Source organism: Pseudorasbora parva, chromosome 24 (assembly GCF_024679245.1).
Source record: "Pseudorasbora parva isolate DD20220531a chromosome 24, ASM2467924v1, whole genome shotgun sequence".
NCBI classification, from domain to species: domain Eukaryota; kingdom Metazoa; phylum Chordata; class Actinopteri; order Cypriniformes; family Gobionidae; genus Pseudorasbora; species Pseudorasbora parva.
In genome coordinates this window covers 22,859,382-22,865,381 of record NC_090195.1, presented here as the reverse complement: position 1 = coordinate 22,865,381, position 6,000 = coordinate 22,859,382, and the positions used below count along the sequence as shown (strand labels likewise).

Below are 6,000 nucleotides of genomic sequence, written 5' to 3'. Positions count from 1 at the left end.
CATCAGGGCGGGCTTTAGATGATGACGGACAGATGATAAACAGTAACGTAATCATGCACGTCATCAAAGGGGCTTGGATTATATTTGTTCGAATTCTAAACGGAGAGCTTGTTTGTATATGCATTCACCTTCACTGTTTCTCTCAAAAATGATGATCATGTTGGCTAGGTACTCCGTGTATCATTCAATTCTTTTATTTTTTTTACAACACCAGCAAAGATTGTTTATTCCAGCGCGTGTGCCAATTTTTTTACAACAAAACCCGCCAACTACTAGCCCTAAACAATAGCTAAAAAATGGTAATTCAAAATAAAAATGGTAATAATGGTAAAAAAAATGGTAATTCAAAATCAAAATGGTAATATTAAAAAAAATGGTGTTTGGGGGTAAAATATGTGTTATTTTGGCAAGGTTTCCTGCTAAAATTCACACTCATGGGTCTATATATCACATAATAGTCGCTTAAACCCGCGGACATAGAAAACAACCCGCGGGAAAAAAAACACGGACTTGGCAACACAGTGCAGTTGAGCTCTGTGGACATTTGACAATGCGTCGCTTCGTTGCTCTGATTGGTTGTAGGACTATCCAATTGAGGTCTTTCGTGGTTCAGTTGAAACACGCCCCATAATAACAGCCCAATGGAGCAGCTTCAGGCTCATATTCTGACTAGAATTAAGTATGATCACGTCAGGCTAGGTATTACCATGATGCGTGTTAGAAATCCACTATTCCTTAAATGTGCACACACAAAAAAAAAGCACATGGTTACCAAGCTAGGCCTATATGTCCTAAAAATGTAAATATACTAAAAAACATGGCAGCACCTTGTATCACTTTTTGGTGCATTTAGTAGGCTATATAGTTTGTACAGTATAAAATTCATTACATCTATGGAATGTCCTCATAATGATAGGTGCACCAACATTGGTGTGTGTGTGTGTGGGGGGGGGGGGTGTTGTGTGAAACATTTTATGACCATGCCATGCTCTTCTGTCCATGTACAGCACACAGGTCATATAGCCCCTCTGAACTACTGCTGTATGTCCAGCCTTATTTGCTTCCTCTGTTAATGAGAGTAGAGATGGTTAAAGATCAAGCTCCGGGGGTCGATATCAGTGTGTGTGCACTGTGAGTTTGCTGGAATTTTGCGAGACAGTAAGGACAGCTGCAGTAAATTTTGCACCTCTTAGCTTCGATATACAGCCTCTGGTATTTGCCTGCTGTCACCAGAATTGATGTTGTGTGTGTGTGTGTGTGCAGTTGTGAGTTAACATGCTGTGCATTAGTCTGTCTTCCATCCATAAATATATGAGAACAGCCTGATGATGTTTGATTAATTAGCCAGAAGTGTTTAGTTGTGTTGTATATTTTCAGCTTTTTCAGCATGGGCATCCAGGCATACTCTCCATAATTCAACATTTCAGACCTTGGACTACCTGTTAAATTAATTTACATTCATGCATTTGGCAGATGCTTTTATCCAAAGCGACTTACATTGAATTCAAGATACACATTTTACATTTTGTCAGTTCTTGCTTTCCCTGGGAATCAAACCCATGACCTTGGCGTTACTAGCATCACGCTCTATCCTTTGAGCTACAGGAAAGCCTAGTTAATATTTTGTAGCTCTAAAATTATGAACATTATTTTTTTCTTTCTTTGCTTATATAGACCACGCCGCACAGCCAAGCAGTTGCCTTTTCATTAGTATAAATGAGTTGAACTGCCTTTGCATTCTCTGCACGACCCCGGTCCCAAAAGGGCTGTGAAGACCAGAATTATGAGTGCTGTGACTCATCGTTTCAGAAGAGAGGCGTACAGAGCTAAATTTATGGACATGGTGTAACTGAGTAGAGCAGGGTGAATCTCATGAAACCTGCCAAGAACTTGTGCCGGTCATATTTCACCCTGAAATTAAAATTACATTATATTACATATATATATATGTATATATATATATATATATATATATATATATATATATATATATATATATATATATATATATATATATATATATATATATATATATATATATGTGTATATATATATATATATATATATATATATATATATATATATATATATATATATATATATATATATATATATACACTCACCTAAATGATTATTAGGAACACCATACTAATACTGTTTTTGACCCCCTTTCTCCTTCAGAACTGCCTTAATTCTACGTGGCATTGATTCAAAGAGGTGCTGAAAGCATTCTTTAGAAATGTTGGCCCATATTGATAGGATAACATTTTGCAGTTGATGGAGATTTGTGGGATGCACATCCAGGACACGAAGCTCTCGTTCCACCACATCCCAAAGATGCTCCATTGGGTTGAGATCTGGTGACTGTGGGGGCCATTTCAGTACAGTGAACTCAGTGCCATGTTCAAGAAACCAATTTGAAATGATCCGAGCTTTGTGACATGGTGCATTATCCTGCTGGAAGTAGCCATCAGAGGATGGGTACATGGTGGTCATAAAGGGATGGACATGGTCAGAAACAATGCTCAGGTAGGCCGTGGCATTTAAATGATGCCCAATTGGCACTAAGGGGCCTAAAGTGTGCCAAGAAAATATCCCCCACACCATTACACCACTAGCAGCAACCTGCACAGTGGTTACAAGGCATGATAGATCCATGTTCTCATTCTGTTTATGCCAAATTCTGACTCTGACCATCTGAATGTCTCAAAAATCGAGATTTATCAGACCAGGCAACATTTTTCCAGTCTTCAACTGTTAAATTTTGGTGAACTCGTGCAAATTGTAGCCTCTTTTTCCTATTTTTAGTGGGGATGAGTAGTACCTGCTGGGTTCTTCTGCTGTTGTGGCCCATCCGCCTCAAGGTTGTGCGTGTTGTGGCTTCACAAATGCTTTGCTGCATACCTCAGTTGTAACAACTTATTTCAGGCAAAGTTGCTCTTCTATCAGCTTGAATCAGTCGGTCCATTCTCCTCTGAGCTCTAGCATCAACAAGGCATTTTCACCCACAGGACTGTCGCATACTGGATGTTTTGCCCTATTCTTTGTAAACCCTAGAAATGGTTGTGCGTTAAAATCCCAGTAACTGAGCAGATTGTGAAATACTCAGACCGGCCTGTCTGGCACCAACAACCATGCCACACTCAAAATAGCTTAAAGGTGCCCAAGAATGAGTTGTTGAACAATATGTTAAATAGTACTCTGATATCTACATAGAGCATATGTTGCTTATTTAAGGGCAGAAATTGTCCAGATACAGTTTTACGGGTCCATTTGGATGTGATGCTCTGTTTTTGCCTTATTTGGAAGAGTAATTAATATTAATGTTTATTCCATATTATTTCAGCCAATCAGCTTGATTTATACACACACACACACACACACACAGAGAGAGAGAGAGAGCGAGAGAGAGAGAGAGAGAGAGAGAGAGAGAGAGAGAGAGAGAGAGAGAGAGAGAGAGAGAGAGAGAGAGAGAGAGAGAGAGAGAGAGAGAGAGAGAGAGAGAGAGAGATCAGGCATAACGGTTCTCATTATGGTTATATGAAAGATTATTTTTTTTATTTAATACATTTTATATTATTTGGTTTAATAAATTCGATTTATAATATTATTTACCGGTATATTTAAATAAATAATTTAAACTATATATTCAATTATTTTAATTTATGCTTATTTAATAAAAAAACAATGTTTTTAGGATAATTTTCTTTAGTGTTTTACACAATGATCAGATAACAAGGAAATTAATCAATACTCCTCTTGGTTCACGGGATGTACATGTTATTTTAACTGCATATGGCGCTCTTTTATGTTCTGATTGATTGAATGTCGGCTTGCTGTATAGAGAAGAATGGGGATAGGCTGAGAGAGAAGATCTGTGTCTTTTGTGAGTATGATGGGTGGGTGAAGTGATCAATCTCTGCAGTACAATCAGGGGAATGTAATGTTAATAGGTCCATTATTATCACCAGTTAAGGAGGAAGTGAATTATAAGAGGGGAAGTGATGCATGGTATAGTGCCCTGTCCATTACAATCAATGTATAATATAACCTGACATAAAGCAGACCACAAAATAAGCACACACTCATTTTCTCCTGCACGCTTTCCTGCACACTTTTGTCCTTTAAAATAATTTATCACATATATCTTAATTTAAATTTAATATATTTTTATTGAATATATTAATTTCATTTTTATTTATATAATATGATTTATTTGATTTATTATTATATTTTAGACTATTATTTGTAATTGAATATAAAATAGTATGTTGTTTATTTTTATTTGTTTAAATGAATTAATAATTTGAATTATTGACATATTAGTTTATAATGTTATATTACAAATATTTTTGTCAGTTACAGTGGGGCAAAAAAGTATATAGTCAGCCACCAATTGTGCAAGTTCTCCCACTTAAAAAGATAAAAGCGGCCTGTAATGTTTTTATCATATACACTTACACTAAGAAAAAAAATCCAGAAAATCGCATAGTTGAAGTGTACCTATGATGTGATGTTGAAGTCTTGAAGATGATGTTGAAGATGATGTTGAAGTGTACCTTTGGTGGCTGACTTTTCTTTTGCCTCACTGTACGTTCCTTATCAATAGAACACATCCACTATTTAGATTAACTCACAGTGTACTCACTGTGTACAGTAAATATTCACTTGTTATTCTAATCCATCTGAAATGGATTCAGTGAATAAGGCTGTGTTATACCCCAGTGCCCTAGTAAAAGCAGATCAATATCTCTAACCACTCTCTAATCTCGAATGTAGATCTTGCTTTGAAGAGTCTAGTGAATTCCAATACAGAAACGTTGCTGAATAGCAACAGCAATAAAATGTGTTGCTAAAGCTTTTTTTTTTTTCTTACAGCAAGTCTCAGATCAGTTTTAGCTGTTTATTGCAGTTACAGTAAGTTTTGGTTTTTGGTACAGCAAGCTGATCCTAGATCAGTCAAAGGAACACAACGACTTTTTGGACTTTTGCACTGTATCCCCCAGAGTTAGAAGAATCCATACATACCATTCTCCTCTCTGTGTGTGCCAAAACTCTGTCTGACGCACCCACCGCTAGTCTAGCTTAGCACAAACACTGGAGGTGAACAGCTCCATCTAGCCTACTGCTCAAGAAGTGACAAAATAATGCCTGTGTACTAATGTAACGGATTCCACTGAGAGGCGAGGTTGAGACCTCAGGTGCAGTTCTTTATTAACAAAAAGCATAACCATTAAACAAAGACTTGGCTTAACAAAACTATACTTGATTTGATTTAAACAAACTTTACTTGACATAAACAAACTCTCACCAAACAGGGGTTGCATATTTACAATATCAGACAACGGTGACGTTTAGAAACGAATATTTCCTCCCCTCCGTTTTCAAAAATAACATGCACACAACATAGTTTTCAAAAAAGTTATCGTTTACATCAACCCGCATAAATATGCAATCAGGCGCCATCATAACTATGCCAAACCTATAGCAGCGTAGGGAGAAGGATAAAGGCATGCAAGCCAATCAGAATCCTCAAAATAAAATCGACAACAATGAATAGCACGAAGGACTTCCTGTTCCTTTCAAAACAACAGATATGGCAGGCACGACCTATACGGAAATGTAATATATGTCTATATATGAAATATCAATATATGCGATATATGTGATATATAAAGTAAAAACATATATGAAACATATTAGAAATTGGAACAATTCCATATATTGACATATAAATGTATCCCATATATTATATATGTTAATGTATGTATAATACATATATTGACACATAGGTCTCATATATGAAATATCCTAATATGCTCATATAGAGCATCAGAAATTCCATATATTGACATATATCTTTAGTCCACATATTATATATGTTTAAATTATATATGTGACAAATCAGTATCGCTGTCAAATGTCGTAGAGTCTTAAAATCTATACTATGTATAAAATAAATGACATTTAAAATATAAAATATTTATAATGTTACTTATT

At 35.9% G+C, this 6,000-nt stretch overlaps 1 protein-coding gene across 3 annotated transcripts in view; it reads left to right on the top strand.

Annotated features, from left to right (window-relative positions):
• The window catches only part of myripb (myosin VIIA and Rab interacting protein b), a 281,412-nt gene that overhangs the window by 160,609 nt on the left and 114,803 nt on the right, over nt 1-6,000 (top strand). The window lies entirely within an intron of this gene.